Source organism: Dermacentor albipictus, chromosome 3 (genome assembly GCF_038994185.2).
Source record: "Dermacentor albipictus isolate Rhodes 1998 colony chromosome 3, USDA_Dalb.pri_finalv2, whole genome shotgun sequence".
In the NCBI taxonomy this organism is placed as follows: Eukaryota; Metazoa; Arthropoda; class Arachnida; order Ixodida; family Ixodidae; genus Dermacentor; species Dermacentor albipictus.
In genome coordinates, this window is record NC_091823.1 from 65,018,132 (window position 1) to 65,030,895 (window position 12,764).

The window sequence follows — 12,764 nt, forward strand, 5'->3', positions numbered from 1 at the left end:
AAGTCAACAACGCGGAAAATACCAAGAATGGCTCGGGGTCGTTTAGCGTATGCGCCGAATGTCATCCAGGTAGCAAAGACAGCTCCACCATTTAAACCCTTCAATCAAAGAGATATTAATTTATTTAGGGCATCGTGAGATCTGACAGTATTATCCGTGGTGTACAGAGGTACCGGATATTCATTTAAAGGGGTTGAGACACCAAATTTTGAGGCTTTAATAAAGCCTTTTGTAGGCTGCTTCTTTATGCGAGGACACCGTCAACGAGGTATTGGACACTGCAAACATTTTAAAATAATTTTAATTCAGCTGCAAATAGTCATTAAAAGCTCCTTCTCGTGGTCGAGACCCATCGCTAGCACGGCTGCTATGACGTGACAACGGAGGAACGAAAATATTGACGTTATAGCACACTAGCACAAAAAAAAACGTGACGTATGATGAGTAGCGATGAAATGCAGATTATGGAGTCTGCTGAACCGAGCGACAGAGCATAGCCTCCGCTATGACCGAGCTACAGGCATATAGAAATCCTTTCTCTATGCTACAGGCTTCTAGAACACTGTAACCGAGCTAACCCTGGCCTCTGGCAAACCGAGACACGCACAGCACTGTAGCGGAGAGCAATAGACATAGCATCTGCCAGTCACATAGTTCGGCAGCTTGGAGCGGTCTCTCGTTCACTTGGCGTTTCCCGACCTGTAAAGGCCCGTCCACGTTACCGGCACGGCTACTCGCCGCACGCCGTTTGCGGGCCGCCGTGCGACGGTGGTTTTGCTCGCGAACGGCGACATTTGCTTGCCGTAGAGAGGATGGGTCCGGGACCCATTCGTGCGGCAGCCGTACGGCGAAGTGGCCAATCAGCGACCGAGGAGTGGCCACTCAGGCACCGACGGCAGCCTCACCGCCGCTGATGAATCACCGACGCTCACACGCCGCAATATTTTCTTACCATTGTTGTCGCTCTTCACAATAACTATAATAATCTAGACATGCATTTCGAGTCGCCACTTGTTTACCTCTGCTGAGAGAGCACGCGTATGCACTATAGCAGATGACGCAGCATAGATTTACATCAGATTTTTTTGTGACACACGTGACAAAGCCGTGTTGCGTTTCCTCTTCTATGACGTCATAGCATCACCCGGAGCCCAGAAACCGAACCTGGAATTGCTCGGTATAATAATGCTATTATTAAATAATTTATCGGGTATATATGAATCCCATTTTGTGTAGCGTGCTTCTTGAAGCAGTACGCAACGCTTGAATCGAAGAACGCATGAACGACAATTTTCCTGTCTCCACCCCTTTGAAGCTAAATAAAGGTGATTCGAAAATGTTGCGTTAGTACCACCTAAAGCGTGCCGGCATCCTATGAATTGGGCATTATAATCTGTGGCTCCTTCGATTTACTTAACTTTCTATGATATAGCTATTCGCCGTGTACGTATACGCGTGGTATGCGCCACCAGGTGTGTGCCTGTAATTGGCTAATCCTCCAAAATAGGTATGTGCCCCTCAAGGATGTTCAACTGCCACTGTGACACAAGAGGTGTAGAAGCCTTACATGTATAAGTGCCGACACGACACAGGAGATATAAAAGTTCTGACCTTTGCGCTGCATAAACATAGCTATTGCATGAGATTACACGTTGCATAGGACGAAAGTAAGCACAATTGCAAGCATTGCCGTTAGTTGTATAGCGGTTATTTATCCGCTTCACTTAAGCTTCGCATCAGATCTACGCCAACATGCGCGTTTGATCTGCGTATTTTTTTTTCTGTATTTCTTTATTTGCGGTTTTCACCATCTCGAGCCCTCGAGATGTGAAGAGTGCCCCTTAACTGCTCTGCGACCTGGACACAGCACTCAGCGTCACCAACACTAAAGAAGGGAGGCACGAGCGCTCGTGCTCTATCACCGCGCAATGGGTTTGGCGCGCTGCCCAAACGTCTTGACGAGAGCTTAGCTTCCGCAGGGCTATTTTGCTCCGCTCACCGGACTCCTCTCTGTTTCGCGTCACTCCAACGTGGTGCCTCCTAGTGCACGCTTCGCCGGCTTGTAGAGCTGAAATTGAATGCCGCGGTGAGGACCGTACGAAAAGGAAGAAAAAAAAAACGTGGTTGATCCGGCTATAAATACCTGTACATGCTTTAAAACTTCTCTAAACTCTCCGGAAACATATTGTCGCGTAGTAGTGGAGGTGAGCAAAGCATCAAAAAGTGTGAATGACGAAAGTAGCGTTTTCATTGGGCGAATCTGTGCCCTCAAAAACAGTAAAAAAACACTACACTCAAAGAACAACGACAGCGGTGAACACAGTCGGCGATCGGCGAAAATCAGATCTGTCGGTCAAGCGCATCGACTTTTATACATGAGTCATCGAAGGTTCCAGAGTGGTGCCCGCGTGTCTTCCAGAAAGTACTACACAATTTTCGCACATGCAATCAAATTACTCAAGCTTCGGTGACAACAGACAGCATACAGAACCATCGATAACGTTCGAGAAACTCCCGATAAATGCGGGGGCGCCCCACGCTGAGGGATAACATAAATTGCCGCGCGACTGGCCACTCGAGGCACTTTGTGCGCATTCGCAGGCTTCTTTCACACTCGAGAAAACACTTTTATGTGATGCGTATCGATCAACAGTAAGCTGTAATGGGAGTTTCTCATGTTGCTCTACAATTTTATCATTGACACTTTTCACCTAAATATTAAATTTAATACTGACTATCTAATTAGGTGGAATGAAAAAAATAATTTGAGTATGTCCATAACAACGGCGAACAACTTTACCTTGGGTCTGTCCAGTTATGTGTCATTCGCATATGGTAAAACTCTGGATAAAGTTAGGAGGACACCCTGTACACAGGCTGTTTCAGCTAACTTTGGCCAGAGTTTAAAAATATGCCGATGCACTCTAAGACGACGCGACCAAATGCATGTTACTCGCTTTTGTATGCAGTGTGTCACGCTATTTTATTGTATTTTGCTTAATTAGATGATTAGTCAAGATTAATTAACCAACTTCTGAAGCAACAAGGTTAGGCAAAAAATTACGATTAAAAAGTTGTAGAGCGCTTTGCAAAACGTCCGAATAGACAGTTTCTAACTTTATATCTATAAAGTATTAGCGTTTTTCAGCTTACTGCAGATGCCCGCGAAGCACAAAAAGCACCACATGACATACCCGCTCGCGCGGTGATATTGCAGCGCTTCCAAAGTCTCCACGTACAAACGGACAAAGCATCTAGCAGGGCGTGCAGCCGCTTAAAAGGCGACAGGGCAGTGACCAAGGCCTTCGCTGTGCGATTAACGCCAGCGATGTGCTTCCCTCGCGGCGGTTCATGATAGTGATAAGCAGACGCACGGGCAGCACACCCGGATAAACGCCATCTTCGTTTGTGCGCGGAACGCTTGGGAGCAGTGCAATCACGACGCGCAAGCGGGCATGTCACTTGGTGCTCTTTGTGTCTCGCAGGCATCCACAGTAAGCTGAAAAACACTAATGCTTAATGGATATAAAGACAGAAACTGTTTATTATGACGTTTTGCAAACCACCCTGCAACTTTCTAATTGGAATTTTTTTTGCCTTGCTTTGTTGCTTCAAAATTTTGTTAATCTTGACTAATTATCTATTTAAGCAAAATGGGAAAACTAACGTAACACACTACATACAGAAGCGAAGAAGGTGCATTTGCTCGCGTCGTCTTAGAGTGCATCGGCATATTTTTAAACTCTGGATAAAGTTAACTGGGACACTCTGTGTACCTATACACGCCTTTACGCTAAATGTTTTATGTGTATACAGACAGAGAATGCGTACGAGTTACAAGAACGGGGCAAACAGGAAGGTTACATTGACCATGAGTGTACTCTGGGTGCAGAGAAATGGTCGGAAACATCGCGACGATAAAGGAGACGGAATTCCACACTATTCCGAACCTGACAGCCCACCTGATTTCTTACCTCCAGATCATCATTCTATCCTGTTAGCCCAAAGAACTCTTCACCATTCGGGACATGCGCGCATTATTCGATCCATGTGTAAGCGCATTTCTTCGCATTTATACTTGAGTGGAGGAAGTCACTCTCCAGATACTACGGGCTGGAGCAGCGCTTACACCACCCGCCATCTGGGCCTGGTTTCCGGCACCTGAACACCTAGTGAGTTGTCGAAAGTGTGCTGCTCCAGCCTTCACAGCGGACTTTCACCCCATCTCGGGGCTCTGGCAAGGAAAGAGGAGCACCCGCGAGAGCATTCTAAATATGGCCAAGGCTACACATATAGACGAAACAGCTTTACGCATTAACTTACGGACAACAAATAAAATAAGGCCCTCCTACAATTGCGACATGCAGAGGCCCTCCACGGTCCTATATTGATATATATAGGTGGGGTACGGCAAGGTGCAACAAAAAAGAACTTAGTAATTATTATTCGCACAAAAGTTTGTGCCTGCCAGGGATCGAACCTGGGACCTTCCGCGTGTAAAGCGGATGTGATAACCACTACACCACAAGCACAACTGCGCAGCAGCTGTTTCAATAGAACTATGAAGCTTTGCGATATCTGCGAACATTTGTGACGTAACATGCTTTTTGACTATGATTGGTACACGCTCCAAACTTACTGCTGCATTCCAACGCCTGTTCGGCGGCTGTTAAAACACAAAATTTTGAGATAAACCTCTCAAAACTGCAAAGTACACATGTTGAATTATTTGGTTGGGAGGAATCACCGATATTTCTACATGAAAACACAACGTTAGGTAGTGCAAATAGAGGTAGATTATTTATTTATTTATTTACTTATTTATTTATTTATTTATTTATTTATTTATTTATTTATTTATTTATTTATTTATTTATTTATTTATTTGTAAAATTTATTCACAACAAAACTAACGTTGACTCATACAAACGCGTAGTGGAGGGCTGGGATATAACTTTCACCCCCAATGATTCTTTAATGTGGGCACCCAAACCATGGTACACGAGCGTTTTTGGCATTTTCAAAACTAATAAACACACTTTGCGTCATGTTGCTTGTAAATAAAAAGGGGGCAAAACGCTGCATCAGCCAAACGAATATGTGCCTGGCAGAGATCGAGCCTCATACCTTCCGCGTGTTAGGTGGATGTGACAACCACTGCAGAGCAACTAATTTTCCGTTACTGCCGCATTGAACAGCACAAGAGCACTGACATAGACGTGAAGCCGATATGGCCACATTTCAAGAAAAAACATCTGTAGAACTATAGCTGTGTACTAGCTTCAAACCCCAAAGCCGTCGCAACCAAATTAATAATGAATTATATAATTCCCATTGTTAAACATACGCGAATATTAACGGGACCGTGCAAAGCCAGTTCCTGGAGGCCGATCCCGCGAATGTGTCTCCTTCTCACTGCCCCACAAGCAGAGCTGTTCAAACACGTATTTTAACCGAACCATTTTCGCTTAACCGTATGGCACCAGTCAATATTTGCTGTCAGGTTATATGGTTTCATTTAAAATACACGCATGGAATAGTTCTTTAATAAATTATCATCTATCGGATTGCTGTTACAACTACACATACAAAAGTGAACTGCATCCCCGTAGGTTATTGCAGCTGCAGATTAACGGGTGGCCTTGTTACAACATCGACTTGGAAGAGAGCCTGACCAATGTTTTTCTCCCGAGAAAAAAAAATATTGTTACTGCATAGACTTGGAAGAGAGCCTGACCAGTTTCTCTTCCGAAAAAAAAAAGTGTTACAGTTTTTAAAGAAAAAAAAGATAACTGTGCCTGCCAGGGATCGAACCTGGGACCTTCCGCGTGTTAGGCGGATGTGATAACCACTACACCACAAGCACAACTGCAGAGCCACCCTACATATGAAGACCGCTACGCTAGCCACGCGCTGCCGACGTCGACCTACTTTTCGGACCGGTCGTGTCCCCTGCAGCCGCGTTTATTACTGCCCACGCGGCAGTGCAGGGCGCATTGTTTGTAGCACTCGCATTCCGTGAAGATCGATGCGCTCTAGAGCAGCAGGCTGAGCTATAAAGCGGCATACACAGGCCACTTTTACTTGGCCATTCATTCCCAGTTGAAACGAAAGCTTCTAGTAGTTGTTGTGTATGATTTTTTGCAGCGTAGGTCAGCCGCTTCCGTGGCCAGTTTTGTTCTTCACAATAATACTGCCTCCGATGAAGTGAGCTTACTGGAATGTTACTTGATGCTGGCTAATCCGGCCTGCCATTTTATGTTGCTTTACGTTGTTTTTTCACTGTTTCCTATAAGCTGTGGCACAGGAACCCATCGAGTGCTGATGAAAATCATGGTCCATTGTCGGACAGAAGTGGAAGGGGGATGGGACGGGCGAACGTTGACGAGACAAAATTGAACGGGAAGGCCTCTTCTGAGTGGCCTGTTCGAGGTGCGATGTGACGTTGTGGATACCCAGCAGACGTTTTCTGTTATTATCGAAGCGAAAATAAAAGAGAGGGATCTTGTTATGTCCGGGTGCTGACAAATGCTGCTTTTCAGATGAATTTAACAGTCATAAGAAAATTTTGTACGACCAGACGCACCGTCAAAGGTCCCGAATGCTTGACTGCACAGAAAACACTCATCGTATCAGAATGAGTGACTCTCGCGAGCGCCATGTGCAGTCAGCACATGTTCATACGTCATACACCTAATTATTCGTTCATACGTCATACACCTAATTATTCCCCATTAGCGCTCCATTAAGCTCGCGTGGTGCCAAAGTGGTCACAGGTATTGTGCTTTCAAATAATTCTGCAAAACATACTGTAGAGCAGAGACAAAATTTGCTGAAGTTTATTTCAAGAAGTAGCAGACGTAGACACCATTTCTCAAACCGAGTGTCTCCGCTCGTTCGAAGCCCCCGCGACGTAGATTGCGATTTCTGCAGTTGTCAGCGTGCTGTATGCCACTACATTGGACGTGACGACGCTGATAGTGGCTTATCGCTTCGGTCGGCAAGAGGAAGAAAACAAAACGATAAAACGAGTGGTTATGCCCATGCTATATAAGCGAAAAGGCCGGAGTCTCGAACAGCGCTTTGCATCTACAGTTCTTGAACGAAGGGTGCGCGTAACGTGCACTTTGAAGCGGGTATGAAAATGTGCCAAATGAATCACCCTTATTTAGGTATCACCAACAGTAGCGCAATATTAGCCAATGTATAAAATTGTCCCCTTTATCGAAAATGCAAGGCGAATCAATGACCCTAAATTTTAATTATCATATTTGGCTGTAATTTGTCAAGTTATCGCGCATCTTACGTTTACGCTGTTAAGATGGTTTCCATGTTGTTGTCGCTTTCCTTGCACGTTTCTTTTTGGAATTATATTAAAACATGGGGTTCAGCGTCCCGAACCGCCACAACGGGTAATTATTGACGTTGTAGAGGACGGCTCTGAAGGAATTTTGATCACATGAGATTCTTTGACCTGCACCCAAAGCGCGGTACGTGACCGTTTTTGCAGTCAGCCCTAGTCGGAATTGAACCCGCGGCCTGGTCTTTAGCAGAGCAACGCCGTAGCCACTAAGCCAGCCTTGCGGGTGATGTCTGTTGGAGTTGGTGCATCAAAAAAAAAAAAGAAATCTGGGGTTTAATGTGCCAAGACGACGATTTGACTATGAGTCACGGCGTAGTGAGGAACTCGGATTCCGGATTTCTTTAATTTTGTATGAGATTACCGGTGTGAGGTATTACCCTAAGTCAATTACGGTCAGCTGAAAGTGTATCAACATAAGTGATTGAGTCAGCCCCAGAATTGTGATACCTTATCACCAGTCCGTTGTATGCTACCTGCTTACCCTGTACTACGTCGTGTTTAAGTATGAAAAAGAAGCGTCAGCTAGACAGCGAAATGTCCATCTAGCTTTTGGGTTAACAATATAACGCGAGATTCAACTTTTTATTCAAGATAGCACTTCATTTACCCGCAGAAAGCTCAACTGTCTTAAACGGATTATATTTTGCAGGGACATTCTCAGACTTGTTTGACAAGTTCATAACTGTCTTTGTGGCTGCAAAATACCACATATTAACTTGAAGGCTGACTCTGCTCTGCAGATTAACAACTGTATACCAAGAAATATACTGTAATTTTAAGCTTCGTCACATGCATAGCTTAAGACTAAAAGCACAGTACCTTAAGAGAAGTGAGCGCTTAAATTTATTTTTAATGTGGGCCAAACTTCTTGCTTGACAGATATTGCTAATTGAAGTTCCGTTTTCACATTCTCATTTCCTGTGTTGCTTTTTTCCACTTCGGTGCAGCTTTTGCTTGCCTTGTCTACAAGAACCTTCACAGGCGACCTGCTACAGCGAGATGTTGTGCGTGGCTAGTGCAGTCTTGCGAAGGCCGGCCTGCTCTGTCTGCGACAGCAATCGTATTCAAGATCCATGCATGACTGCCTTTGCTGCTATTTGTCACTCTTGTTAATTACATTTTCTGCATCTTTTCTTATTTATTAGGTAATCAAGTTATACTACGTCACTTGGTATGAAGTATATTTTGCATTTTAGTTTGCGGACATGTTCTACCTACTGCAGTGCACGAAGAGTTCATCTGCAGATTGTGTGTAAAAAATAACAGCATACTCTGATTTATGTTTCAGTTCCGGTAACATGAAATATACAAGCAATTCACTAATGTGTGGTGCGCCGGAGAACAGGCCAATATTTCTGCGTGATGATATGCAAGCATCTGGCGATGCTTTACAAGGGGCACCGACAAAGTAAGTGACAATTTACTTTTAAATAAAGCATGGGCATCAAAGCAAACATTTTTTAGATTGGCGGGTAGAGTAGTGTAGAGACTGCTTTTACAGATGTGAAGCATTCTTTCTTTTTATTAATTAATTGTAGCACTGCATTCTGCTTTGTATGCTGGTGTCATGTTATCCGGTCGCGCCTGTAACTAAAACCAGGATGTCACTTATGCCTGAACCTCAGCATTACTAGCCAAATATTTCCCATACTAGAAACTATCTCAGTTTGCAAGAAACCCAGCAGGGCAAGTTTTTGTCGACAGCGATGTGTTGTATGCAGAAGTGATATACTCCTTTCAGTCAATTGGAGCACATTGGCATGACAGCGCCATACAACACAGATCTTTTTTATTTACAAAAATATTTTAGCAGGCAGCAATAAATTGATTGGTTTAAGTAAAACGTCCTAGTCGACCAATCACACTGTGCTGCACTCAGGCACGTACCCAGAATTTTTTTTCGGGGGGGGGCCCACCACCTCCATCATCATCATCATCATGGTCATGATCATCATCATCCTGTTTTATGTCCACTGCAGGACGAAGGCCTCTCCCTGCGATCTCCAATTACCCCTGTCCTGCGCCAACCGATTCCAACTAGCACCCGCGAATTTCCTCATTTCATCTCTCCACCTAGTATTTTGTCATCCTCGATTGCGTTTCCCTTCTCTTGGTGCCCATTCTGAAACCCTAATGGTCCAGCGGTCATCTAACCGGCGCATTACATGACCTGCCCAGCTACATTTTTTCCTCTTGATGTCAATTAGAATATCGTCTATACCCGTTCGCTCTCTGATCCAAACCACTCTCTTTCTCTCTTAACGTTATGCCTAGCAATCATCGTTCGATCGCTCTTTGCGTGGTCCTTAACTTGCTCTCAAGTCTCTGCCCCATATGCACTGGCAAAATGCACTGGGAAATGCACTGGCAAATGCATTGGCACTGGACATATTGCACTGGCAAAATGCACTGATTGCGTACCTTACTTTTCAATAACAATGGTAAGCTTCTAGTCAGGAGCTGGCAATGTCTGCCGTATGCGATCCAACCTATTTTTATTCTTCTGTGAATTTCCTTCTCATGATAAGGGTTCCCTCTGATTAACTGACCTAGGTAAACGTACTCCTTCACTGTCTCTAGTGGCCGACTGGCCATTCTGATCTCTTGTACCTTTGCCCGGCTATTTATCATTATCTTTGTCTTCTGCATAATAATATTCAACCCCACTCTTACACTCTCTCTGTTAAGGTCTCCAATCATTTGTTGTAACTCGTCTGCATTGTTGTTGAATAGAACAATGTCATCGGCAAACCGATGGTTGCTGAGATATTTGCCGTCGATCTTTACTCCTAAGCCTTTCCAGTTTAATAGCTTGAATTCTTCTAAGCACGCAGAAAATAGCTTTGGAGAAATTGTGTCTCCCTGTCTGACCCCTTTCTCTATAGGTATCTCCCTGCTTTTCTTGTGTAGAATTAAGGTAGCTGTAGAACCTCTGTAGATATTCTAACGCGAAAGACGAGTCAGTAAGACGATAAATTATTTACAGATTATATTTACAACAACGGTTGCAGCGCTGATAGGTTAGATTCACAGTGCGAGCCCAATTCGTTCTTCCTCCTCTTTTCTGGAGTGATGGCGCCTACCCGCCTCGTTCAAACAAACCTCACGCATGTAGCAATATTTTCCAAGGTTTTTACGTAAGCGTTCTGTACTCATTGATTACGTAGAGCCTCTACGATTGCTGGTATCTCTACTGAATCAAATGCCTTTTCCTAATCTATATAAGCCACATAGAGAGGCTTATTGTACTCTGCAGATTTCGCGATAACCTGATTGATGACATGGATGTGATCCATGGTAAAGTATCTCTTCCTGAAGCCAGCCTGTTCCCTTGGTTGACAAAATCCAGTGTTAACCTTATTCTATTGGAGATTATTTAGGTAAATATTTCATATAATACTGGGAGCAAGCTAATGGTCCCATAATTGTTCAATTCTTTAACGTCTCCTTTTTTTTGTGGATTAGTATTTTTTCTGCATTCTTCCAGTTTTCTGGGACATTTGCAGTCGATAGACACTTCGTATAAAGAGCCGCCAGTTTTCTAAGCATTATGTCTCCTCCATCTTTGATTAAATCGACTGTTATTCCACCTTATCCTCCCGCTCTTCATCGTTTCATGTCTTGCAGGGCCCTTCTGACCTAATCGCTAGTTATAGGAGAGTTTCTGTATCCTGTTCATTACTGTTTCTAAGTGAACTATCGTGTAGTTATTTTCGCCTTGTTGATCAGTTTTGACAGTTCCGCGAATTACGTGACGCTGTGCGGCCGCCAGTCCCATACAACCGCGTAGAGCGCAGGACTCTGCGATTCAAGACGTACTGCGCTCACTGCGAAACGTTAGAAAAACACCCACATAAGCACAGCAGAGAAGTGGCTACGTGAGGCGGTTTGACCGATAACTGTAGAAGCGTCATTCAAAACAATTGTTCTCCACTTACGGCGGCGTTTTCTCTACTTCCTTTTTAAATAAAAAGATGTTGATCCATAAATATTCTCATAAACAACGGTTAACTTTTTCATTATTCGCTTTTGCTTTCAGTTTGGTAGTTGCCTTGGCTCTCTCCCTTAGTTGATCGCTTAATTTCTCAACTCCTTGCGATTTTTGTTTCCAGTTGCCAATTTTGCACGAAAAGCGCTATACATTTAAGGAAAAACAGACGAGGTAACGGACGACAGTCATCTTGCTTATGGGTTTAAGGGTTATTTCAGGGTTTCATGATGGACGCTTTTTCACATTATTTTATTTCCCACCTTATCTAACCCATATCACGTGTATATGGTTCCGGGCATCTGCCAGCGTCGCGGCGAGCCGTAACTCAAGGAAACAATGCAGCAAAGGGATAAGTTAAACGCAATTGGGGTTTTCTCCGGCCGCAACTCGTTCCATGAGAGAACAGACCAGCTGAATAACAGCCGCATCCCTCTCCTGGCCCCAGGATCAGCCTAAACAAAGAAGGTTGCACTAACAAAAGCAACAGCTATGCGCGTGATGGTTGAATAGATGGTGACAACTGAACGCATCTCGAGTTAATCGCGCGTGTGCGGAACCTACCTGAAAACTGTCCTTCACATTACAAGAGATGCCAATAACTACCGCCATCTAAAAGGAGTGAAAAAGGCAGCATAATGCTGACCGATGAACAGCTGCGAAATCTCAACATTGATCTGGCGGCGCTTTAGGAATGTGTGAGGAGTGGTAGCGTGGGTGGGGAGGGGGGGGGGATGTCACTTGATTTCGGGGGGGGGGGGCCGGGCCCCCCCGGGGCCCCCCCCCCTGGGTACGTGCCTGGCTGCACTATTAACCTGATTCACATCCTAAACACTACCTGTGCACCGTTATACTCGACAATATATACTTTTCCGGTGTCCATGTCTCACTCAAAATAAATGGTAATTGTGGACACACTTGGTGTTCCTGTAACCGCTGCCGCAATAATTTGAGAGAGCGTCTAATAAAAGACTTCAGCTGTTCTTGTCAAGATGTCCCTTAGCCAACTTTTAGCACAACGTTAGCAGGCTTTGCTGGAGTGCTTCAAGACGTCCAAGGTTACAATATGTCTTGCTCAGGATAGCTACTAAACTTTTAAGTTATCCGTTAAAGACATACTTTAGACATAAAATAGCTGCTCGCGTGTGTCATGGGATAGACGCAGGAGCCAGGCACTGAGAGAATTTTGCAGGGTTTTCAGTTGTAGATTCCAAAGTTCAAGTGACACGCACACGCACAACTCTCGCTTTCATTCTTCCTGTGGGGCGTGGTTTAGAACGTTAAAAAACGGACAAAGGAGAGACAGCGAAGCGCGCCATATTTTTTCTTCAAGTTCTAAAACGCGCGTAAAAATAAAGAATCCACAGCACGCCTACGCACCAATTTACTCAAGAAGTTCTTTTCGGTTATCTC

At 44.4% G+C, this 12,764-nt stretch overlaps 1 protein-coding gene and 2 non-coding genes across 7 annotated transcripts in view; 1 reads left to right on the top strand and 2 right to left on the bottom strand.

Moving 5' to 3' along the window:
- Positions 1-12,764, top strand: part of LOC135905548 (very long chain fatty acid elongase AAEL008004-like) — a 99,301-nt gene that overhangs the window by 9,652 nt on the left and 76,885 nt on the right. For 4 of the 5 annotated variants that reach the window (XR_011512756.1, XR_011512757.1, XR_011512755.1 and 1 more), the window contains one exon: positions 8,652-8,771. The exons of the other annotated variant lie outside the window; for it this stretch is intronic. The gene's annotated coding sequence lies outside the window, so the exon portion shown is untranslated. The remainder of the gene's footprint in view (positions 1-8,651; positions 8,772-12,764) is intronic. 5 annotated transcript variants of the gene reach the window in all.
- Positions 4,460-4,532, bottom strand: TRNAV-UAC (transfer RNA valine (anticodon UAC)). The gene has a single exon. It is a non-coding gene; the product is annotated as a tRNA-Val (tRNA).
- Positions 5,794-5,866, bottom strand: TRNAV-AAC (transfer RNA valine (anticodon AAC)). The gene has a single exon. It is a non-coding gene; the product is annotated as a tRNA-Val (tRNA).